Source organism: Phyllobates terribilis, unplaced genomic scaffold (genome assembly GCF_046119375.1).
Source record: "Phyllobates terribilis strain yellow unplaced genomic scaffold, ASM4611937v1 Scaffold_3__8_contigs__length_932513732, whole genome shotgun sequence".
Taxonomy (NCBI): Eukaryota; Metazoa; Chordata; class Amphibia; order Anura; family Dendrobatidae; genus Phyllobates; species Phyllobates terribilis.
Window position 1 is genome coordinate 112,597,291 of NW_027362763.1, and position 27,239 is coordinate 112,624,529.

Here is a 27,239-nt window from a genome sequence, read left to right on the forward strand (position 1 = left end):
CGTCAGAATGCCTGCTCCTCCTCTTACCTCCCCCTTTCACCTGCTGTTATAGTACAGCCTGTCTGGGCTCTGTATTAAAGCCTCTTATTAACCCTCTCCCCCTATGTATCTACTGGTAGACCCCATATTAATATAAGCCCCTTGCATACCATGAGCTGCAATATTATTATTGTAAGAAACCCCATGTGCACTATTATTATCAGGCATAGATGGGGGCATTATTATTCAGTATCGGCACACAGGGGGCATTATTACTATCTAAGGCAAGGGTGGGCAATTAATTTTCCAAAGAGATCACATGAGAGACCATGACTGTTGCGGAGAACGAACCAATAGACAGATATGAATTCTGCTCAATATTCATATCAACATATTAATTACATTTATTATAATATATTAATATTATCACTAGAGATGAGCGGTGTTCGACTCGAACTGTTCGCCAATCTCAAATTCGAGCTGTTTTGGGCGGTGTTCGAACACGAACAATTTGAAAAAAATCCGGCTGTTCGAGGTTATGTTCCATAACTGTTCGTGCACCAAAATCATAACTGGATTTTTTCTCAGTAATGCTGAAAATTAATGTTAATACGCAGTTTGAGTGTACAGCGGGGCGGGGGGAGGGGCAGGGGATGGATCTCTGCAGAAATAATGAAGATCTCCATTTTTTTTTCTCTTTCCCCCATTTACAGTGGGGAGGTGCAATCTGTCAGCCTATCAGCAGCGCACACACGGAGCAAACTGCTTTTTTCACACAAGCAAAGGCATGTGTCATTGGCAGTGTATGTCACATGTCCTTGCCCTATAAGACCCAGCCATTTTCCACATAGCCACCATTTTCTCACTGCTGCAGCTGCGTGTTAGACGGCACCGCTGTTGCTGTGTGCGCTATACTTTGAGTGTTCATTTCAAGCCAATTTTCGCACAAATCTACAGATAGCTTGGGAGTAGGGGATAGTTGTGATTGCAGTCCTTTTGAGGACTAGGTTACATCATTTCCTACGACTTTTATCAGGCAGGTCTGTGCTCTTAAATAGATAGGTTGGGAGTAGGGTCTACTTGTAATTGCAGTCCTTTTCTGGACTAGGTTACAGCATTTCCTAGGACTTTTTGCTAGGCAGGTCTGTGCCAGTGCTGTGCAAGTTTTTTTCACAGCATTTGGCTAAATCTAGCTAAGCAAATCCTTTTTGGCCTCTTGCAGTGTGTGTTAGTCAGTGGAGTAGCCTATCTGTGTTGCAAGCTATACCACCTGTGTATAGAATACAAATTTTTTTACTGCACCTAGCCAAGTAAAACCTTTTGGGCATAGCATCATTCTATTAGTCCATCTATACTAACCTCCACCAGGTTGCAAATTTAAAATAATTTTTATCTGCATCTAGCTCTGAAAAAAAATGTGGTCTTGTAGCAGTGTGTGGGACTTGTTCTATTAGTCCATCTATACTAACCTCCACCAGGTTGCAAATTAAAAATTATTTTTATCTGCATCTAGCTCTGAAAAAAAATTTGGGCTTGTAGCAGTGTGTGGGACTTGTTCTATTAGTCCATCTATTCTAACCTCCACCAGGTTGCAAATTAAAAATAATTTTTATCTGCATCTAGCTCTGAAAAAAAATTTGGGCTTGTAGCAGTGTATGGGACTTGTTCTATTAGTCCATCTATACTAAGCTCCACCAGGTTGCAAATTAAAAATAATTTTTATTTGCATCTAGCTCTGAAAAAAAATTTGGGCTTGTAGCAGTGTGTGGGACTTGTTCTATTAGTCCATCTATACTAAGCTCCACCACCTGTGTATGTAATAAAATTGTTTTACTGCATCTAACCCAGCCAATACTTTTGGGCTAATACAACAGTTTGGCCACTCAGCTCTGCTCGGTTCCCATACATTGTTTTTTGTGCAAACAACTCCAGAGTTGTCAATTAGTTAACCACCAAAATGAGTGGAAAAAGGCCTGCTGATGGTGGAAAGGAGAATAGGTGTGTTGGGAAGGGAAAAAAAGGTTGTGTCCGTGGGGTAGGTGTTAAAGCAACAGTAACATCTGCAGAAGAAAGACCATCTTCCAGCCAAACTAAGATGTCTACTTCTTTTAGTGGACAATGTGATAAGATCCCTTTCTTACGGCCACGCCAATCGCTACAAATTCCAGATGAGGCACAAAAACAGCAGGTGCTTCAACAGATATCAAGTGCTCCTTCAAGTGGGCTCTCCTCCACCTCAACCATAATGTAGACCCTCGTTCCCAAACTGTATCTCCTGTTGGTGGAGAGAATGAGGAAGGCGATGATGAGACTCAAATACCTGATTGGAACGACAACTTGAGATTTTTGTCAGGGCAGGAAGAGGTTGACTCTGAGGACGACTGGTGTGATAACACACAGGGTGATGATGACGAGGTTGGAGATCCCACTTACTGTCAACCCACAGTCAGCCAGTCGATGAGGTCAGCAGAGGAGGTGGAGGAGGATGCTAGTGACGACGAGGTCAGGTTGCGCCTTCCTGGACAGAGACGTAGTACTGGAAGCACGTCAACAACTGCATCCTCAAACACAACTCTGCCTCTGACCACAAGTCGTAGTGGCTCTTCAGGTCGCATGGGTGCTAAGCCTTGCATAGCTTGGGCATTTTTTCAGATCGATAAGAATGACCCAACTCGTGTTATCTGTAACATTTGTCAGAAAAAGCTCAGTAGAGGCCAAAAAATACATAGTTTGAGTACTTCATACATGAACCGGCACATGGATATGAAGCATAAGTTGCAGTGGGAAGCTCACTGTGCTACAATGCGGCCTAGCCGGCTGGGCCAACCACCATCAGCCACATCTTGTGCATCCGCAGCCTCTTCATCCTCTGTGACTGGGGGGACAGCAGTCACACCTGTTTTGGGACGCAGACCGGCCACCTCTTTACCCGCAACAGCCAGTGTGATTGTCAGGTCATCATTTTATTTGGAGGTGGAAACACCAGCTGGTGTTGAGCGCTCTCCGACATCGATAGCACCACCTTTGGATCAAGGCAACCTAACATGTCCGCCTGCATCTTCCTCACAGACCGGCAGTTTGCCGGGGACACCCTTCTCAACCCCGTCTAAGCACAACAGCCAGCCCTCGGTCCCTCAGATGTGGATGTGGCACCCAGGGGAATGGGGATAACTCGGTACCCGGGCCTTTGGCCTGGCCTTTAGGGATGTCGCGGTGGTCGGCTCCCGGGCCCGTACCCTGGGGTCTCTCCTAAAAAGGGGTTGATATTTGTAAAGTTTATAAAAGAAAGAGTTCGTGACGCCACCTGTGGTTTCTGGTGAGGATCACCAGCGCTGCGCAGTCTACTGAGGCTGATGATAAGGCAGCTTGATGGTATAGCTCTCCACAGTTAGAGCTGGGCCTCAGGGCAGTATAGGAACGGGGATGCAGGATATAGAGACTACTCTGGGCCAGAGCAAGAACAGGGACGGACACGATAGTCACTTCAGTACCTTTTACTGGTGGAATTTCAGGCACTCCCCGGAGCACTGTAGGGTGAAGGGTGTATGTCCAGATCCTCCCCAATGAGCAGGTTTTGGGCCTCCTGGTTCTGGCTTCTGCATAATAAGTTTCTGACCTGCCTGGAGCTAGGCCTAACTTTGTCTCTGTCCTGCGCTGGCTGACCTTGTGGTAGGGCCTTCTCTTGGAGTGCACGCTCCCGACCTACGGGGCCTATGTGTCTCCTGGCTCTGGTACGTATCAGCACTTTAGCGATCCTGTGACCTGTAGTTCTCCAGGGATTCCGGTTTATCTTGCTGGGTCGTGGAGTTCCCGGCAAGCTTCGGACCCGGTGTCCGGTAAATTCTTCTTCTCGGGGTGAGCCAGCTAAGCTCCTCTGCTCCCCTATGAACTAACTCTCTACTCCTTTGCCTTCGGCCTACTCGAGCCCTCGATAGGCTACTCACACAAACGGCAGCGTGCCGCGGTTCACGGATCTTATGGCGCCGGCACACCTACAGCTCACCTCACTGAGCTACACCGAGTCTTGATCTGGATAAGCTCCACTGCAGGGTAGAATGCAGGAGCTGGAACAGGCTTTTGTCCTCTGAGGTAACACGTCTCAGACTGCACTGGACTCACTGCTAAACCAGACTCTGACAGACTAACGGCTGCCTGGCCCCACCTTCCCTTATATATCTCCCTAAGGAGCTCCCTCTGGTGGTCTGAGGTGGAAGGTGCAGATGTGTGAATGGTTATGGGGGCCTCTTGTGGAGGAGTCCTTCAATACACCCTTCTGGGTCTGTGATGCCAAGCACAGCTGTGCTTCACATGGACAAGTAAAAGACCATTTCCTCCTAGCCATGAGAAAGCTAAGAGGTTGAATTTCACCATCTGCAAGCTCTTGGCTACATAAATGCTGCCTTTCCGCCTGGTGGACACAGAGGATTTTCGAGACCTTATGTCCCGTCACAGTGCCCCAGTACCAGATGCCCAGTCGGCACTACTTCTCAAAGAAAGGTGTGCCTGCACTCCACCAGCATGTCGCACACAACATCACCGCTTCTTTGAGAAACTCTGTGTGTGACAGGGTGCATTTCACCACAGACACTTGGACGAGTAGGCATGGACAGGGGCGTTACATGTCGCTGACTGGGTACTGGGTAACTATGGTGACAGCAGGACAAGGGGCTGCTGTCCAAGTCTTGCCGTCCCCACGAGTTGTGCGTCAATCCTCTTTATCTCGAAGTTCCTCCACTGCTTCTGCCTCCTCAACCTCCTCTCGGTCCTCCACCTGCACCCAAAGCCTGTCTGGTCATGCCACAAGCTTTCTAACTGCGCAGAAGGGATCCTGCACAGCTCCTTACTATGCTGGCAGCAGGGCTCAACGTCATCAGGCGGTTTTTACTTTGAAATGTCTGGGAAACGTGAGTCACACAGCTGAGGAGTTGTGGTCAGCTCTGGAGAACCAGTTTCATGAATGGTTGTCTCCACTGGACCTGAAACCAGGGAAGGCCGTGTGCGACAATGCTGCAAACCTCAGTGCGGCCCTTCGCCGGGGCAATGTCACACACGTGCCTTGTATGGCTCACGTGTTGAACCTGGTGTCCAGCAATTTTTAGGCCACTATCCCGGACTAGATAGCCTTCTGCAGAGGGCACGGTCGCTGTGTGCTCACTTCCGCCGTTCGCATCCCGCAGCTCAGCGACTTACATCTCTACAGAAGTCGTTGAGCCTGCCACTTCACAGGCTAAAACGCGATGTGCCTACCCGGTGGAATTCAACTCTGCACATGTTGCAGCGACTGTGGTAGCACCGACAAGCCCTGGTGCAATATGTTCTGACGTATAGCCTGGGCCAACGAGATCCAGAGGTGGGGCAAATCACGCTGGAGAAGTGGTCTCAGATCAGGGACCTATGCATCCTTCTGCACAGTTTTGAAATGGCGACGAAGATGTTTAGTGCTGACGATGCCATTATCAGCATGACTATTCCGGTGATTTACATGCTGGAGCACATGTTAAACAGAATTCGGAGTCAGGTGGTGGCACAAGAGGAGGTGGAGAAAGTAGAGGAGGAGGAGTTGTATGCGGAAGGGCTAACATCTGCAAAGTCCAGACGGTCGGCAGCACCAAGGCGGCAGGCATGTGAGGGTGGGGGAGATGGTTTTAGCAGGGTGCATGGTAGCAGCCAAACTAGTGAGAAATGTGCAGGAGCCCAGGAAGAAGTGGAGGACGAACTGATGGAAGACTCATCAGATGAGGGAGACCTTGATCACATTTCTGTTGTGCGAGGTTGGGGAGAGAGGGCAGAGGAAGGAAGCATGATTGTTACCTCGCCACCAACACAACAGGGACTTGGTGCTCCTGGATGCGCAAGACACATGAGTGCCTTCTTGCTGCACTACCTGCAACATGACCCTCGAATTGTGAGAATTAGAAATAATCCTGACTACTGGGTTGCCACACTGTTAGATCCCCGGTACAAAAGTAAATTTGCAGAAATTATTCCTGCCATAGAAAGGGATGCACGCATGCAGGAGTATCAGCAGAGACTGTTGCAGAATCTTACATGTGCTTTTTCACAAAACACCAGTGGTGCACGTAGTGAATCTCACAGTTCCAACTTGCCAACTGTGGGACCGTCGAGTGTTCAGCACTCAAAATGTAACAGAAACACAGTATCTGCTGGTAACATCAATTTTGCGGAATCATTTCACCACTTTTTTAGCCCATCCTTTGCAAGGCCACAGGAGACAAGAAGTCTGACACATAGTCAACTCCTAGAGACGATGGTACAGGAGTATCTCCAAGTAAACATTGAAGCCATGACTGTGTCACTGGACCCTTGCTCTTTTTGGGCTTCCAATCTGGATAAATGGCCTGAGCTCGCCACTTATGCCTTGGAGATCTTGTCATGCCCCGCAGCCAGCGTTCTGACTGAACGTGTGTTCAGCGCTGCTGGTGGTGTGCTGACAGATAAGCGCACGCGGCTCTCCACTGATAATGTAGACAGATTCACGTTCATAAAGATGTACAAATCATGGATCCGAAAGGACTTTTCTACCCCTGTGTCATCCTGGGGAGAGTAAAAGCTTGATGATTTGTTAATATCACCTCACCAACCGTTTTAAGCTTCCAAATTACTAATCATGTTTATCTGTATCTTGCCTGTATAATAATTTTGGCCTTGTAGCACTGTGCAGTACTGATTCTATTAGGCCATCTATACTAAACTCCACCAGATTTCAAATTACTAATCATGTTTATCTGTATCTTGCCTGTATAATAATTTTGGCCTTGTAGCACTGTGCAGTACTGATTCTATTAGGCCATCTATACTAAGCTCCACCAGATTTAAAATTACACTGGTCAATGCAGTTTTTCTGTCAAAAGGTTTTAAAACATATTTTAAGTCAATTTTGGCTGCTGATTACTAATACGAACTCCGTTTTTGGCTATCACATCAGGATTTCGAGATATTTTTGATGGAAAGTAATCCTATCGAATGTTTTTTGATAAAAACCTCATGATTTTCGTTACTACATTTTGTATATTTTTAATCAAGGAATAACAAATTACAAAGTCTGTGTACAGCAAATCAAATATACTTACAAAATTAAACTACAAAATATAAAAACACATATATATGGCACACAGATGAATGGCAAATGGCAGTTATTTGAACTTTCTTTTCTTGGCTGATCTGTGATGTACAGCTTCTGGGTTGTCTCTCATCAAGCTCCAGCAATAGTCAGCCATCATATGTGAGTCCCACCGGCCTTGATACCGTTCTTCCATTGTTTTAATGTCCTGATGAAAACTTTCCCCTTGTTCCTCGCTCACATCCCAAAGGTTCTCTGGAAAAAAGTCCAAATGGCTGTTTAAATAGTGAATCTTGGTACTCATTCTACATCCAAGATTTTGCAGACTCATTAGTAGCTCTTCCACAATCTCTTCATAGTTGTCTGCTTTCTTATTCCCTAGAAAATTCTGCACCACATTACAAAATGCATTCCGAGCTCTTTCTTCTGTCTCATTCATTGATGTGATAAAGTTTGCGTCTCTGATAAGTGTTCTTATTTGAGGTACATCCAATATTCCAGCCTTTTTCTTCTCTTCACTAAGACCTGGAAAAGTTGAACATATATAGTTAAAGCATTCTCCACTGTGATTGAGAGCTTTGACGAACTGCTTCATCAATCCAAGTTTTATGTGCAAGGGAGGAAAGACAATGTTCTTTCTATCCACTAGTGAATCATGGATGACATTCTTATCGCCAGGTGCCAAACTCTGTCGCTGAGGCCATTCAGTTTTCACCCAATGCTCTGCTGTAACTCTACTGTCCCAGTAGCACAGAAAACAAGGGTGTTTGAAAACTGTTTTTTTACTTTATTATCATAACAAATGGGAATTATGCATGTTCAAAGAAAACAAAGATATTCTCACATTTATTGGGAGACTAAATGAAAACTAAATTTACCTTAGTGAACCGTATAAAACGGCACTTTTCATACACTACTTATATTTTTCTTGGAATTATTGAAAATGGGCTATATATCTATAGCGCAAAAACGTGATGTGATAGAGAAATTATAAGATCAGATTTGAATTCAGCACCCACAAATTAGTCTAAAACTGTTCTTAAAGTCCATGCCAGAATTTTTTTTTTTTTTTTTTGTACACCAGTGTTATTAATAATCATGTTTATCTGCATCTTGCCTGTAAAATAATTTTGGCCTTGTAGCAGTTTGCAGTACTGATTCTATTAGGCCATCTATACTAAGCTCCGCCAGATTTCAAATTATTACTAATCATGTTTATCTGTATCTTGCCTGTAAAATAATTTTGGCCTTGTAGCAGTTTGCAGTACTGATTCTATTAGGCCATCTATACTAAGCTCCACCAGATTTCAAATTAATAATAATTTTTGTTCTCTCTGAACGTGTGTTCAGCGCTGCTGGTGTTGTGCTGACAGATAAGCGCACGCGGCTGTCCGCTGACAATGTAGACAGACTCAGGTTCATAAAGATGAACACATCATGCATCAGCAAGGACTTTTCTAGCCCTGTGTCATCCTGGGGAGAGTAAAAGCTTGAGGATTTGGTAAAATCACCTCACCAACCGTTTTAAGCTTTCAAATTAATTATCATTTTTATCTGTATCTTGCCTGGAAAATAATTTTGGGCATAGTAGCAGTGTGGAGTACTGATTCTATTAGGCCATCTATACTAAGCTCCACCAGATTTCAAATTATTACTAATCATGTTTATCTCTATCTTCCCTGTAAAATAATTTTGGCCTTATAGCAGTTTGCAGTACTGATTCTATTAGGCCATCTATACTAAGCTTTCAAATTAATAATAATTTTTAGCTGCATGTAGCCCGGAAAATAATTTTGGGGCTCCTAGATGCGCAAGACACATGGGTGCCTTCTTGCTGCACTACCTGCAACATAACCCTCAGATTGTCAGAATTCGAAATATTCCTGACTACTGGGTTGCCACACTCTTAGATCCCCCACACTCTTCGATCAACCTTTTCATTTTAATAAAGAACAAAAAAATGGTCATTTTTGAAATTATAAGCATTAGCAGGTTATTAGAAACTTAAATCAAACAGTTTTCAACTCAAAGCTTTATTCTAGGTGATGTTACATTTGCACATAGGACCCCTTGTTCGAAAGGAGCTTCTGAACTCTCTCGTCCATTGAATTTGTCAGGTTTTGGATGGTTTCTGCTTCAATTGTTTTGCATGAGAACAGAATACCCTCCCAGAGCTGTTGCTTAGATGTGAACTGCCTCCCGCCATCATAGACACTCCTTTTGATGATGCTCCAGAGGTTCTCAATGGGTTTGAGGTCAGGGGAGCATGGAGGTCACACCATAAGTTTGTCCCCTTTTATGCCCATATCAGCCAGAGATGCAGATGTGTTATGTGCATCATGAGACGGTGCATTATCATGCATGAAAATGATCTTGCTGTGGAATACATGGTTCTTCTTCTTGAACCATGGCAGGAAGTGCTGTTTGAGAAACTCCACATACATCATGGAGTTCATCTTTACCCCTTCAGGGATCCTAAAGGGGCCGACAATCTCTCTCCTCATGATTCCAGCCCAAAACATTACTCCACCTCCTCCTTGTTGGCGCCGTAGCCATGTTTGCATGGGGTGTCCATCAACCAGCCATCCTCCACTCCATCCATCTGGACTATCGAGCGTTGCACAGCACTCATCGGTGAATAAAACAGTTTTGAAGTCAGTCTTCATGTATTGTTTGGCCCACTGGAGCTGTTTCTGCTTGTGTACAGTGGATAGAGGAGGTCAACAGGATGGCTTATGCACAGCTGCAAACCTCTGAAGGGCCCTGCATCTTGTTGTTCGGGGGACGTTGGAGCAGCTTCAAAAACTTGTCTGCTGCTATGACAAGGCTTTTTTGCCGCTGCTCTTTTAACCTGACGTAATTGCCTGTAGGAAAGAGTCCTCAATTTTCCCTTATCAGCACGCACACGTGTGTACTGTGAATCAGCTACATACTTCTTGATTGTGCAATGATCACGATGAAGTGTCTTGGCAATGTTGAATGTAGTCATGCCTTGACCTAAACACTCCACAATTTGTTGCTTCTCAGCAGCCGACACATCCTTTTTCTTTCCCATTTTGGCAGAAAATGTAGGCTGCTTAATAATGTGGGACAGCCTTCTTAAGTAGTCTTGCCTTTCATTGGACACACCTGCCAAACTAATTAGCACAGGTGTCTGCAATTGCTTAGAGTGATATAAAGAGCCCTGACACACATCACCATCAATGAGTTTAACTGACAAACAAAAAAATTCTTACCTTATCACTCCTAAACACTTTTTGCATAATAATTTGGAACACAGTGTACATGTGCTTTTCCACAAAGCTCCAGTGGTTCACGTAGTGAATCTTACAGTTCTAACTTGCCAACCGTGGTCTGTATGGAGTTGTTCAATAAAGGGCCCAAAATTAAGATAACATAGACGGGAGAGGTCTCTATGAATAGGAATTCCTAAGTATTTGATACCCTGTGAGGGCCAGGCATGCCAGGAGACTCTATGGAATGCTTTCTCAACATCTAACGAGAGTATCTAATTACAAAATTTTAACTGCATCTAGCCCAGGAAATACTTTGTTCCTAGTAGCAGTGTCTGCTAGTCAGCGGATTATCCCGGCTGTTAAGCAAGCTACACCACCTGTAGTTTGGACACTTAATTTTTTCTAAGGAAATGCTTCGGGCCCCTGGGACACTCAGTGAAGAGCATCGGGAGGCACCCCAAGCCACAGGGGCTGGGACTGGCGGTAGGACGCCTTGAAGTGGACCGCCAAGCTCGATCCTTATAAAAGCTTTTTAACTGCAGCAGCTTTAGTGGACGCTACTGGAGCTACTGGAGCTGTAATTCCCGCGGCTGCTGGCATCAGACTTGCCCTCCAATAGATCCTTGTAAAAGGATTTAAAGTGTACTCATTCAAATTAGAGAGACAATTTAAATTAAAAAGCTTAGACCTGCCTCCACCGCAGGGGGGCTCGCTCGACCCACCAGCGGACAGGCCCCAGTATTGGGAGAAGGGGGCTGGCCATCAGGGTCCACCGCAGCTCTGGCCCAAACCCGGCGACACGGAGGTCGCATGGGCAAGAACGGACTGGCCGTGACTGGCCGTGTCAGCTTCGCACTTTTTTGGTTTTAGAAGGGCATTACATGCCTATATCTGTGTCTCCCCCTCCTTTTACTCCTCAACCTCTTTTCTTTTTGCATGACTATATGTACTTGTCACTTTTCCATGTGTTAGTTGTGTCTTCTGAGCAGTTTGTCAGCTTTTGGACACCTTTCAAGTGTTTTCTATGTGTTTTCTATGTGTTTCTATGTGTTTTTGTTTGCCTGCCATTGGTTTTAACGGTGTTCGACGGTGTTCCATGAACAGTTCGACGAACAGTTCGGCGAACATACGGGCGTTCGACGAACCGAACTCGAACCTTACGGGGGTGGCTCAACTCTAATTATCACTTAATATTTAAGTATGCTGACATTCCCCTATTTACCGTATAAGCCTGAAAACTGCCCCTATATACAGTATGAGCCCCCACACAGCCCCCTACATATAATATAAGACCAACATAGCCCCTCTATATACAGTGTGAGTCCCCATATAGTCCCCTATATACAGTATGAGCCTCCACATAGACTTTCTACATACAATATGAGCCCTCATATAGCCTCCTATTTACATGAGCCCCCACATAGCCCCCTATAAGCAGTATGAGCCCCCATATAGCCTCTCTATATAGAGTGTGAGCTCTCACATATCCTCCTATAAACAGTATGAGCCTGAACAATTCCTCCTATAAACAGTATGAGCCCCCACATGGACCCTATAAACAGTATGACCCTCACATAGCTTCCTATATCCAGTATGAGCCCCCATATGGCCCCATATAAACAGTGTGAGCCCCCACATAGCCTCTCTATATAGAGGTTGAGCCTCACATATCCTCCTATAACAGTATGAGCCCTCACTTAGCCACTCTATATACAGTATGAACCCCACATAACCCCATATACTGTATACAGTATGTGCCCACACATAGCCTCCCTATATACAGTATGAGCCCTAGGTAACCTATATACAGTATGAACCCCCACGCAGCCCTATATAAACAGTATGAGCCCCACATAGTCCCTTTATACAGTATGAGCCCCCACATAGCCTCCTAAATACAGTATAAGCCCCCATATAGCCTCCTATATGCAGTATAAGCCCCCACATATTTTCCCATATACAGCATAAGCCCCCCACATAGTCTCCTATATACATTGTGAGCCCCATCATAGCCTCCTACATATACTGTGAGCACCCTCATAGCCTCCTATATACAGTATGAGGCCGCACATAGCCTCCTGTATACAGTGTGAGCTCCACATAGCCTCCTAAATACAGTTTGAGCCACCACGTAGCCTTTGTATATACAGTGTGAGCCCCCACATAGACTCATATATACATGCAGAAAAAACATACTCATCTCGCTCCTGTTCCTCGGGTGTGCTGCTCCGGTCTCCAACACCCTGACTCTCCATACAGCAGACGCAATGAGGTGACGTGAATTACATTTTGCAGAGACTAGTGTTGAGCCACCCCCGTAGTGTTCGGGTTCGGTTCGTCGAACACCGGGATGTTCGAGGAACTGTTCGTCGAACTGTTCGTCGAACACCTTAGAACACCGTCGAACACCGTTAAAACCAATGGCAGGCAAACAAAAACACATAGAAACACATAGAAAACACCTTCAAAGGTGTCCAAAAGCTGACAAACTGCTCAGAAGACGCTCTCTTTAAAAAAGCCGGCCGGCAATTCAGCAGCGGCATACACCGGTACCCGACAATTTAGACAAGAAGGAATAGAGCCTCACACATAGATTAGATAGATAGAAACATGTCAGTCACACATATATGAAGTACAGTGACAGTGTTGCTTACTGTACTTGTCATTTAGTGTAAAGGATTTATTTAAAAAAATAATAGTGTTTTCATGCACCGTCTCTTTAAAAAAGCCGGCCGGCAATTCAGCAGCGGTACCCGACAATTTATAACAGAAAGAATAGAGCATCACACATAGATAGATATAAACATGCCAATCACATATATAATAAGTACAGTGATAGTGTTGGTTACTGTACTTGTCATTTAGTGTAAAGGATTTATTTAAAAAAATAATAGTGTTTTCGTGCACCGTCTCTTTAAAAAAGCCGGCCGGCAATTCAGCAGCGGTACCCGACAATTTAGAACAGAAAGAATAGAGCATCACACATAGATTAGATAGATAGAAACATGTCAGTCACATATATATGAAGTACAGTGACAGTGTTGATTACTGTACTTGTCATTTAGTGTTAAAATAAAGGATTTATTAAAAAAAAAATTGGCATGGGGTTCCCCGTAATTTTAGGCTCTAGCGGAGGTTAAGCAGACGGCTGGGGCAGATGTTTGAAGCCTGGGAAGGGGGTAATACCCACGGAGCTTCCCTGGCTACTAATATCAGCCCCCAGCTGAATACCTAGCCTTTACTAGCTATTAAAATGGGGGACCCCCCCAAAAAAATGACGTGGGGTCCCCCCTATTTTAATAGCTAGCAAAGGCTAGGCAGACAGCTGGGGGCTGATATTAATAGCCCAGGAAGGGTACCATGAATATTGGCCCCCTCCCAGGCTAGAAACACCAGCCGTCAGCCGCCCCAGAAATGGCGCATCCATAGGATGCACCAACTCTGGCACTTAGCCTTGCTCTTCCACGCTGCCCTAGTGCGGTGGCAGGGGGTAATAGGGCTGGGGTTCATGTCAGCTTATAATGCCAGCTGACATCAAGCCCAGGTTAGTAATGGAGAGGCGTCTATAAGACACCCCCATTACTAACCCCATAGTCAAAGTAAAAAAAAAAAAAACACAAACACCCAGAATAAAGTCCTTTAATTGAAATAAACACACAATTCTTTATTGTTCTAAATTAAACCATACTTACCACCACGCCCATTCCAGCTGAAGCCAACGATCTCCTGCAATAAAAGAAAAATAATAAAGCAACCTCATCCTTACCTTTCCATGGTTCCCATGACAGCTTCAGCTCTGCTACATCGAGATGACAGGCTGGACCGTAGCAGAACGCTGCCATCCAGCCTGTCATCCCGCGGACACTGAGAAGAGCAGGCATGCTTCCGCTCCTCAGTGTCTCTCTGTGACGGCATCCAGATGAGCCGAGGTCATGTCCAATGAACTCAGCTCACCTCATGTACGTCACTGACAGCGTGGGAGAATTCTCACGCTGAAGCGCTGAGTGCAGGAGAATTTTCCCAGGCTGTCAGTGACGTGCATGAGGCTGATATTTAAATTTGGCGCACAAATCGGTGATTGGTCGTGAGCAGCGTCCGCGACCAATCAGCACGGTAGTGTTTAACTTTGGCGGCAAGATCAGTGATTGGTCGCGCGCCAAGACCGCGACCAATCACCGATTTGGGCGCCACATTTAAATATCGGCCGCGACCAATCAGCACAGCGTTGTTTAAATGTGGATCCAAGATCGGTGATTGGTCGCGGCCGATATTTAAATTTGACGCACAAATCTGTGATTGGTCGCGGGCAGCGTCCGCGACCAATCAGCACAGTAGTGTTTAACTTTGGCGGCAAGATCAGTGATTGGTCGCGGTCAAGACGGCCGCGACCAATTGGATGTCAGCGCCGCTCCCCGGTCCTCCCTTCACGCCCTAGCCGCATGGATGTCAGCGGCGCTGCCTGTGCGGATACTTCCGCTGCGAGAACCCGGGATATGAGCGGGCGCTCGCAGCAGAAGTATCCCGACCCGCAGCGCCGCTCCCCGGTCCTCCCTTCACACCCTAGCCGCTGATGTCCCCACAGTATCCGCATGGTGTTACAAATGTCCGGACATTTGTGTTAAAAATCGCTGATTGGTCGCTGGCGCTGCCCGCGACCAATCACCGATTTGGGCGCCAAATTTAAATATCAGCCGCGACCAATCACCGATTTGGGCGCCAAATTTAAATATCCTCCGCGACCAATCACCCATCTTGGCTCCACATTTAAACACCGCTGTACTGATTGGTCGCGGACGCTATTTAAATGTGGCGCCAAAATCGGTGATTGGTCGCGCCCAGCGTCGGCGACCAATCAGCACAGCGGTGTTTAAATGTGGAGCCAAGATTGGTGATTGCTTGCGGCCGATATTTAAATTTGGCGCCCAAATCGGTGATTGGTCGCGGGCAGCGCCCGCGACCAATCAGCGATTTTTAACACAAATGTCCGGATCTTTGTAACACCATGCGGATACTGTGGGGACATCAGCGGCTAGGGTGTCAAGGGAGGACCGGGGAGCGGCGCTGCGGGTCGGGATACTTCTGCTGCGAGCAGTCGCTCATCTCCCGGCTTCTCGCAACGGAAGTATCCGACCAGGCAGCGGCGCTCCCCGGTCCTCACCAATACGATTAGCTGATTGGTCGCGCTCTCCGCACCCGACCAATCAGTGATCTTGGCGCCACATTTAAATAGCGGCCGCGACCAATCAGCGAGCTTGGCGCCAAATTTAAACAACGCTCTGCTGATTGGTCGCGGACGCCAGACGCGTCCAATCAGTGAGATTGGCGCCAAATTTAAACACCGCTCTGCTGATTGGTCACAGTTGCCTTCCGCGACCAATCAGCGATTTTGACTCCAAATTTAAACACCGCTCTGCTGATTGGTCGCGGCCGGCGGTTGCGACCAATCAGCATTATTGGCGCCAAATTTAAACCCCGCTCTGCTGATTGGTCGTGACCGCCGGCCGCGACTAATCAACATTGTTGCCGCCAAATTTAAACACCGCTCTGCTGAATTGTCGAGGTCGTGACCAATCACCATTATTGGCGCCAAATTTAAACACCGCTTTGCTGATTGGTCGCGACCACAACCTATCAGCATTATTGGCGCAAAATTTAAACCCCGCTCTGCTGATTAGTCGCGACCGCCGGCCGTGACCAATCAGTGATATAGTCGCCAAATTTCAACACCGCTTTGCTGATTGGTCGCGGTTGCTGGCCGCAACCAGTCAGCGATTTTGGCGCCAAATTTAAACACCGCTCTGCTGATTGCGCCGGGTCTGCCGCATACATATTCTAGAATACACGATGCGTTAGAATCGGGCCACCATCTAGTTTCATGAAATAATTTAAAAAAAAATTGACGTAGGGCTTCGCACTATATTTGTGTCCAGCCAGGTACAGCAGGCAGGAACGGGCTGCCCCCAATCACCAGCTGCCTATTTGTACCTGGCCGGACACAACAATATAGGGAAGCCCTTTTTTTCTTAATTATTTCATGAATTTCATGAAATAATTAAAAAAAAAAAAATACGTGGGGCTTCGCCCTATTTTTGTGTCCAGCCAGGTACAACTAGGCAGCTGGGGGCTGGAATCCGCAGCGCAGGGAGGCCCAAGCTTTCTGGGTCCCCCCAGCTGCAAATTGCAGTCCGCAGCCACCCCGGAAAATGGCGCGTTCATAGAAGCGCCATCTTCTGGCGCTGTACCCAACTCATCCAGGGCCCTGGTGCGGTGGCTCACTGGGTAATAAAGGGGTTAGGGCCAGCTTGGCATTATCAGCAGGCCCTAAGCCCGAAATTCATGGGGTCACGCCAATATTAGACATGACCACCATGAATTTCTAGTAAAGTATTTAAAAAAAACACAACACCCAGAAAAAAGTCCTTTAATTGAAATAAACACACAATTCTTTATTGTTCTAAATTAAACCATACTTACCACCACGCCCATTCCAGCTGAAGCCAATGATCTCCTGCAATAAAAGTAAAATAATAAAGCAACCTCATCCTTACCTTTCCATGGTTCCCAGACAGCTTCAGCTCTGCTACATCGAGATGACAGGCTGGACCGCAGCAGAACGCTGCCATCCAGCCTGTCATCCCGCAGACACTGAGAAGCGCAGGCATGCTTGCGCTCCTCAGTGTCTCGCTGTGACGGCATCCAGATGAGCCGAGGTCATGTCCAATGAACTCAGCTCACCTCATGTACGTCACTGACAGCGTGGAAGAATTCTCCTGCACTCAGCGCTTCAGCGTGAGAATTCTCCCACGCTGTCAGTGACGTACATGAGGTCAGCTGAGTTCAATGGACATGAATGAGCTCACCTCATGCACGTCACTGACAGCGTGGGAAAATTCTCCTGCACTCAGCGCTTCAGCGTGAGAATTTTCCCAGCGCCCGCGACCAATCAGCGATTTTTAACACAAATGTCCGGACCTTTGTAACACCATGCGGATACTGTGGGGACATCAGCGGCTAGGGTGTGAAGGGAGGACCGGGAAGCGGCGCTGCGTGTCGGGATACTTCTGCTGCGAGCGGCCGCTCATGTCCCGGGTTCTCGCAGCGGAAGTAGCCGCACAGGCAGCGCCGCTGAAATCCATGCGGCTAGGGTGTAAAGGGAGGACCGGGGAGCGGCGCTGACATCCAATTGGTCGCGGCCGCTATTTAAATGTGCCGCACAAATCGGTGATTGGTCGCCGTCTTGACCGCGACCAATCACTGATCTTGCCGCCAAAGTTAAACACTACTGTGCTGATTGGTCGCGGACGCTGCCCGCGACCAATCACCGATTTGTGCGCCAAATTTAAATATCAGCCTCATGCACGTCACTGACAGCGTGGGAAAATTCTCCTGCACTCAGCGCTTCAGCGTGAGAATTCTCCCACGCTGTCAGTGACGTACATGAGGTGAGATGAGTTCATTGGACATGAGCTCACCTCATGCACGTCACTGACAGCGTGGGAAAATTCTCCTGCACTCAGCGCTTCAGCGTGAGAATTTTCCCACGCTGTCAGTGACGTGCATGAGGTGAGCTCATTCATGTCCAATGAACTCGGCTCACCTCATGCACGTCACTGACAGCGTGGGAAAATTCTCACGCTGAAGCGCTGAGTGCAGGAGAATTCTCCCACGCTGTCAGTGACGTGCATGAGGTGAGCCGAGTTCATTGTCGGCTCATCTTTATGCCATCACAGCGAGACACTGAGGAGCGCAAGCATGCCTGCGCTTCTCAGTGTCTGCGGGATGACAGGCTGGATGGCAGCGTTCTGCTGCGGTCCAGCCTGTCATCTCGATGTAGCAGAGCTGAAGCTGTCTGGGAACCATGGAAAGGTAAGGATGAGGTTGCTTTATTATTTTACTTTTATTGCAGGAGATCGTTGGCTTCAGCTGGAATGGGCGTGGTGGTAAGTATGGTTTAATTTAGAACAATAAAGGATTGTGTCTTTATTTCAATTAAAGGACTTTATTCTGGGTGTTTGTGTTTTATTTTAACTTTGACTATGGGGTTAGTAATGGGGGTGTCTTATAGACGCCTCTCCATTACTAACCTGGGCTTGATGTCAGCTGGCATTATAAGCTGACATCAACCCCAGCCCTATTACCCCACTGCCACCGCTACAGGGCAGTGGGAAGAGCGAGGCTAAGTGCCAGAATTGGCGCATCCTATGGATGCGCCATTTCTGGGGCGGCTGACGGCTGGTGTTTCTAGCCTGGGAGGGGGCCAATATTCATGGCACCCTTCCTGGGCTATTAATATCAGCCCCCAGCTGTCTGCCTAGCCTTTGCTAGCTATTAAAATAGGGGGGACCCCACGTCATTTTTTTGTGGGGTCCCCCATTTTAATAGCTAGTAAAGGCTAGGTATTCCGCTGGGGGCTGATATTAGTAGCCTGGGAAGCTCCGTGGGTATTACCCCCTTCCCAGGCTTCAAACATCTGCCCCAGCCGTCTGCTTAACCTCCGCTAGAGCCTAAAATTAGGGGGAACCCCACGCCAATTTTTTTTTAAATAAATCCTTTATTTTAACACTAAATGACAAGTACAGTAATCAACACTATCACTGTACTTCTTATATATGTGACTGACATGTTTCTATCTATCTAATCTATGTGTGATTCTCTATTCCTTCTGTTATAAATTGTCGGGTACAGATGCTGAATTGCCAGTTGGCTTTTTTAAAGAGACAGTGCATGAAAACACTATTATTTTTTTTAAGAAATCCTTTACACTAAATGACAAGTACAGTAAGCAACACTGTCACTGTACTTCATATATATGTGACTGACATGTTTCTATCTATCTAATCTATGTGTGATTCTCTATTCTTTCTTTGCTTTTGCAGTGAAAGCGCCCACGCAAAAAGACGTGGCAAAACGCGGCATCTGAACGCTTTTCAGCAAAAGCCATAGCTTTTGCTGGAAGGCGTTTCCAGCTTTCTTTGGCACTTCTTTTACGCGAGCGGTCTAAAGCGCCGCGTAAAAGCAGGAACGTAGCCTAAGGGACTCTATCTTTAATAAAAAAAAATCCTCCCTCCGACGTAATCCATGGGTCTTCTTTCTTCAGCTCTGCTACATCTTTGCCATCAGAGATATATGTCTGCTGACAGATGAGCAGGCACAGAATGACACTGGAGCACTGTTACTGTGTAGTGCCGCACTATGTTGCTCTTTTGTCATTTCATGCAGTGTAGAAATCTTGGGAAAAGTGTGGATTGTGCTCTGGAAGTGATCAGTTATAGCTAACTATGTTATTTTCTGCAGAGATAAGTCCTGCATAGAAGATGGGATATATCGGTCTGCAGATAAAGAACTTCACCTAGAGACATCACTGGTGAGTATGTGTATTACCTATACACACACACTGACACTATATACAGAGCTCCTGTGTATAATATTAATGGTGATCATTGCATTACCTGTACACTGACACTATATACAGAGCTTCTGTGTATAATGTCACTGGTGATGACTGATAACCTGTACACTATATACAGAGCTCCTGTGTATAATATCACTGGTGATCACTGTATAACCTGTACACTGACCCAATATACAGAGCTTTTTTACATTTTTATTATTTTAGCATTATTTGTCACTATGTTGTGGCATTATGTGCTTTGGTCATGACATGACGATATTTGTCCCTTGTATGTGGTATTATTCAGTCACTATGTGGTGGTAATATGTGGTCTCATGGTGTGTCAGTATTTATACCTTGTATCTGGTAGCATTTGATCACTATGTGGTGGTATTATGTGCTTTGGTCATGGTGTGGCGGTATTTGTGCCTTGTATGTGGCATTATTTGGGCACTATGTGGTGGTAATATGTGATCTGGTCACGGTGTGGTGGTATTTCTGCCTTCTATCTGGTAATATTGGTCTTGGTAGAGTGGATTGTGGTTGGTCATTTGTTTTATCTGATATCAATAAGGGGAAACCTCTTTATTTCCAATAGATATTAAATACTTGGATGTTTAACCCCTCCCTGCCCTGTGACTATTACACAGCAGCAGAGATGCAGTTGCAGAGGTTCACCAGAGAAAGCAAGTTGGCATTTGGTGAGATTTTCACCTCTGTATTTATAAGACAAAACCAGGAGTGGGTGAGAAATTCATAAAACATTACCTCGGATTGCTCCACTCCTGGTTTTGTCTTATAAATACAGAGGTAAAAATCTCACCAAATACTCAAAGTGCCACAATCTTCTGACAGTGCTGATTCCACCAATAAATAAGTGATCACCTTCCCAACCTGTGCATCGCTGATAACTTGTTTTCACCAATAAAAACCCTTTAATGCAAACTACAGTAATTGTACATCGCATTTCTGGTGAGCGCACAGTGATGGGCAGAAGCGGCCAATATAATGGGTATAACGGCTAACAGGTATTTGCAAATAGCTGAAGGGTGGGTGGGCCCCTGGAGTCAATGTCCCTGGTGGGCCCCAGACACCCCAGTCCGGCGCTGTTGACAGCAGTGACCTGGGGGTCTGAAATGCTTCCTGGGGCGATCCACATGCTGTCCCCATGTCATTTGAGCACTGTCACTATCGTTTTGGGCACTTTTTAGGCTTTCTACAGACTGTCGGGGGTGCCGCCGCAAAAATGCTCGGGTCTCCCATAGACTAACATTGGGCTCGTTGCTCGGGCCGAGCACCCGAGTATCACGGTGAGCTCGGCCCGAGCTTCGAGCACCCGAGCATTTTAGTGCTCACTCAACACTAATTGCCACTCTTCGTAATGTGCAAACAATGTCTTCATCAGGTGGATTCCACCTGGATCCCTCATGAAAAGCACTAGATAAAAATGTAAATGATTGAACATATGCACTGCAATATAAAAACAACTTGCTGTGCATTGTGTATTTTTCAGTCTTTTTCAGCTTCTTTTCTCCGCTTCCAGCTTTGAAAATTATGAAGTGGTTAAAGAAAGTGATCGGTTCATTCTGCTGGTGGCTTCTGTTTGGAAGCCGCTCACTATTTTATATGTAGTTAACAAAAACACTGATGTTTTCCTTAAGTGTCTTCTTATAAAATAAAAAATCAGTGGGTATGCTGGCGTCTATAAGGTGCTGTGTGTACGTACCCTTAGGAATAACAGAATCTCTGGTCATCTCCTCCATTTTTGGCCAGAGTTTAGAGGATTAATGGGAGACATAGAACCGCTATTCTCCAGTTTGGGATCTAACCCTTCAGACATACTATATATGAGGTATAGTATTAATATACCATAAAAGTCACTAATAATCAATTAAATGCGAAAAGACATTAAACAATTTTAATTTTTTATTTCTTTGAATTAAAATTGCATGGAAGGATGAAGACAAGTTTTTGGAGGAGCCTTCAACTTTTGCACGTGTCTCTTGCTGGTCAGGAGGCCACAGGTAGGTGGTACAACTCCTTCCATACAGGTACAGCATTAATGGTGGATGTGCTGTAGTTTCTTCAGAGCGCTAGATTTGGGTGTTTTCTGTCCTCGAGATGTCAATGGTGCGTTGGTGGCAGCAGCCAAAAATGCAGCTTTCTCTGACAGCACGAGCAGCCCTGGATAATCCACGCCGGCAGGATGTTATCATCCGGCGGAAGAGAGAACCTAGGAGAAAAGATGTAAAACTGATGTAAGTAATGGGACTCCATATTAGAGGACACTACTGTGGTGTCACTGTAGCATGACGTTAGAGGAATCTCATCATACAGAGGAGCAGAATCATTGTCAGCCATCATACATGTGACAATCCCACCACTGACGGATAACATCTGCTCCACATGACTTCTTCTCACTGACGTCATACAACATGGAGATTATCGTCACACTTACCTCGCCTAGTTTCCCCCTCTTCAACTTTCTCTGTTTTTAGTTGTTTTCTCAGTGTTCGAAAATATTTTCTTCTCTTCTGAACTGGAGATTCTAATCAAAAAGCCAGAAAAAAATGTTGATTATAAACTCCTAAAAGATGAGCTTTGTATCTTTATAGAGTTATGCAACTGATTAATATGAACCTGTAGCTTTTCTGGGTTCCGGTGGTGTCTCCCCAAAGAACCATGTCCCCATATTAATATGACATTACTTTCAGCAAGCCACGGTGTTATATAATCAGTTGGATAAAACTTCATTGTAACTTTAAAGAAGACCCATCACCAGGTCAAAAGTGTCCAAGATTCGCTCTTATTTTATGTCTGCTTCTCCCCTGAGTATTCTGATATTTGTTTTCCTAAAATCCACAGTACGGTTGTAGAGATATGGGACTTTTTATTTAGTGTTGATTATTATGGTCTTTATCATGTGGGCGTGGTAACCTAAGGGCACGCCCCAGAGGATCCTGTGAACACCGCCCCTTTGTAAAGAATAAAAATTACCACTAATTACAAAGGCCCATAACTCTGGAACCGTATGGGGGATTTTAACAAAACAAAAAATAGAATACTCAGGGGAGCAGAAAGAATAAAGGAAGTAATTTTAGAGCCTTAATATTTAAATTTTGGATCATAGGCTATAATTGGATGGCCTATAAACCTGTACATACCTGACAATGAGGGCGAGGGTGACTCACTGTTTTTAGCAGTAAAACACTGATTGTCTCCAACAGTTTTGGAAGGGGAAGATTCTTTCTGCCTGTTGGTAGAAAAAAGACAATAGAATAACGGAAGAACACCTGTCTGTAAGGTCAATTAGGACAACATAGAGGAGATATCCTGCTCAAGACCACATTTTACCAGCAAGAATGGAGTCTAATTAGTAATATTGGCCTGTAGTGAGTTGGAAATGAATGGTTGGTCGCAACAATCAGCTGTTATTGAAGTTATCACAAGTAAGACCCACAGAGATTGTGTAGTCATGGGGTGGTGGATGCTAGATTTAGATTTGTGTTACTCGTATCTTGTATTTGGATCCGACATATATCAGGACTAAATCTCATAATAATAATAATCTACTCACATTTCTGAGCGTTTTTCATTGATCTCTGGGGAACACCCTGGAGGTGACATAGGCACTTCATTGCCTTCATCACTGTTCTCTTGGGAACACTGTGGAGGTGACATAGGCTCTTCATTGCCTCCATCACTGTTCTCTTGGGAACACTGTGGAGGTGACATAGGCTCTATATTGGTCATCATCCCAGTATTGGTGATATATAGCTAAAACAGATAAAGAAATATAAAATAGATATATTTAATTTTTTTTTGTAATTATAGGTTTCATACATTTTATTAGCCACATACTTACTTTAGAAGACCTTTGATAAGTTGATGCAAAGTTTTTGATTTCTGGCCAGTCATTGTCCTCACTTGTGTCCCCCTCATCTGAATTCATATGTTTGAAGCTGCTACTTCGAGCTAAAAAATACAAGTGTTATTAGAGATTATTAGTATAATACCCAGACAGTCACCATGTTATCACTAATAATGATGGGAACTGATTTTGACATAAAATGAAAGACAAGACACTCGTCAGTTTTCTGCAGATGACGTCTCATTTTACTTACTGATAAAGTAGCGGGTGTCCTCATCTGACTTTAGGTCAGGAACGAACAGGGGCTTCTGACTTAAAAGGTTGTCAAAGTCTAAGTCACGCATAAATGGATGAATTTTGATCTCATTTGCGCCTCCTGGAAAAGGAAGACAAGAAAGAAAGTGATACAGTCATTGTCAGAGAAACTGCTCCATATCTGTAGAATTTATGTTAATCTGAACTGAAGATGTAACAGAGCCGACATAAAGGAAATATATTGAACATTATAGCATGAAGAATGGGTAATAGAAAAGTAGGTAGAGTACAGAACCTCAGTGCTGATCCTCATGGAACCCATCATTTGTCTATTCACGCTGTAATAATTCATTGATAATACTATTAATATTACCTGTTCCAAGTCTCAGTGCTGGAATTTTTCTGAGCAGTTGAGTGATGATGCCTCGAGCATTAGTTGGAGGAAAGTAATTACATCTCCAAGGTATATCATCTGTTATATAAAAAGCAAATATTATAAGAAATAAAACCTCTTCATTTATTTTCATTAAAATAAAATTCCTTAACAAAGCTAGAAAAAACTACAGAACTATTCAAGTCAAATAACAGTGACATCACAAGCATTCAGATTATTTTACTTACCCTGGATGATACTGTGTAAAATATTCCTTCTGCAAGCCCCTGTAAATGGTGGATATCCAAATAGAAATTTATATAGGATGATCCCTATTGACCACCAGTCAACAGGCCTTCCATAGCCTATCTTTAGGATAACTTCTGGGGCCATGTAAGTAGGGGTGCCAGCAGTCTGGAAACCAACAGAAAAAGGAGATGATGATCAATAAATATAATTGCGACACATAACATCAGTGGAAATGTTTTTCTAGAGAAATTATAAATCAGAGAAGGAGAAAGATGAGATCTGTAAAGTACAAGACCCTGTAAGTAAAGCCTACCTCTTTATCAAGGAACTCTTTGGTGATGTCCTTAGTTGGAGTCTTGTAGAAGTCTGAGTTTGGTCTCATGAGGCCGAGTTTTGAAACCCCAAAATCAGTGACCTTAATATGTCCTGTTGATGTTATCAGGAGGCTGTGAAAGAAAAGATGGTGTCAGCACCAAGTAATAACCCACAGACTGTATAAGAAACTCTAACTTTCTTCCCCTCTAATATGCTAGAGGGGTCACTTACTTCTCAGGCTTCAGATCTCTGTGCACCACACCATAGCTGTGCAGGTATTCCACAGCAAGGACCGTTTCCGCAATGTACATACGGGCCAAGAGGACTGGTAAAGGACCCCTGTGCTTTAGAAGGGTACCACAGTCACCTCCTACAGGAGAAAGCAAATATGAGAACTGAGGGTTTGTTACAATGTAAATTACACATGATGAGTGGGAATGTGAAAAAGGCGGAGACATTGGGACAGGATGGTCTATATATACTGTATAATGTAGTGCGTATACTGTATACTGCAGATAGACCCTATACATAGAGACAGAGCCTCATCTACGAGCCTCTAATTTTTTTCTCTGTGAACGTTCTTATCTATAAAAACTCTTCAAAAAGACAAATCTTCCTTTTACCCATAGTGGAAATTGCTGCCGTGCTCAGCGAGGACATACTGGGGGACTTTCATAGAGATCAATGGTTTTTCAGGCATCTTGGTAACAGATGACTTATAATAATTGCAAAGAGGACATGTAACCGTCCATGTGGGCACATTGTGGTCATATATAGGTGCTAGGATTAAGCAGACGTGGGCTGGATATAGATACAATGGATGTGTCCTACCTGGTACATACTCCATGACCATACATAGATGAAGTTTAGTAGGAAAGGAGCAGAACGTGGAGACCACAAAGGGACAATCTGCGAATGCTGAGATGTCCCTCTCCAGAAAGGCCCATTCAAGCCTCTTTGGCTTTTTCAGGTTCTCCTTGTCCATTTTCTTCATAGCGCAGACTTGGTTTGTGTCTTTATGGCGAACTAAGTGGACGGCCCTGGAGAGGAGAAAAAAACATGATTTACTATAAATTCTTATTAACAATCTATCTATAGATCTCATCAAATGATCTCCTGTATTAATGATTAATGTGGGGCCAACACTAGAAAACCATGTCTATAAATACATAAAATAACACTCCACAAATGATCACCAATGGGGGGTCCTCATCCACGTCACATCCTAACTGACCTGAATAGTGACAGATAGATGTGGACCGTGATGTGAACTCATAATTTGTCCATGGGAACATAACATGGGAAGGACGCAGAGACATCGTCATAAGGAGCCCTGGGAAATATATATAATACCAAAGTAAAGCTCACCCAAAGGCTCCACTGCTGATCAGTTTGATCGGTTTATAGTCGCTCTTACAAGGATTTCTCCCCAGGTTCAATGATACGATCGTGGCCTAAAAAGGAATAAGAAATGACATTAAGACATAGAAACTGCAGGGAAATAAAAGCTGAAGATGCAGGAACGTCTCTCTTCTATATTATGTCCATGATGATTACACTGCAGCAGATGTAGGGGACGTGATACAAGCCGGACCCTGCACAGACACTATTATATTATAGGAGATATCCCCCTTATACAAAGACACAGGCGGAAATACAAACTCCGCACCACTGAGTACAGACTGTCCTCACAGATGATGAAACCACAGGGACAGGTGGCCATAAAATACCCTGTGTCTGCCTGGAGTGGACATGGAGGCCTCCACCATCATAAATCCGACCTTCTGCTAAATGGCTGGTAATCTGGAGAAGATCAGACAACAAGGACATGAGATGTAGACCTGTGTCTGCCTGGAGAGGACAGGGAGGCCTCCACCATCATGAAACTGACCTTCTGCTATATGATTGGTAATCTGGAGAAGATGAGACAAGGACATGAGATGTAGACCTGTGTCTGCCTGGAGCGGACATGGAGGCCTCCACCATCATAAATCTGAGCTTCTGCTATATGGCTGGTGATCTGGAGAAGATCAGAGAACAATGACATGAGATGGAAACCTGTGTCTGCCTGGAGAGGACAGGGAGGCCTCCACCATCATGAACCTGAGCTTCTGCTATATGGCTGGTGATCTGGAGAAGATCAGACAACAAGGACATGAGATGTAGAAGATGATAGATCCTTACCAGGCGCTCCACTGAGTAGGCCGGATACTCCAGTACAAGCAGGACATTTTGGGCCAGTTGTTTAATAAAGGCCAATTCTCCACTTTGGGATTTTTCTTCAGCCTATAGAGATGAAAACAAAGAAGAAAGGAAAATCATGAGAGAAAAAGCAAAACGGAGGAGGCCATTTATATCACCATGTTACTTATGCTATCTACACTACAAGTACTACATGACAACTGACGAGGGATCCGGTCGCTTGTAAACCTTTAAATCCCCACGTCCTCCCTCCATACCCAATGTATGTATATAAGACACATGGCTGC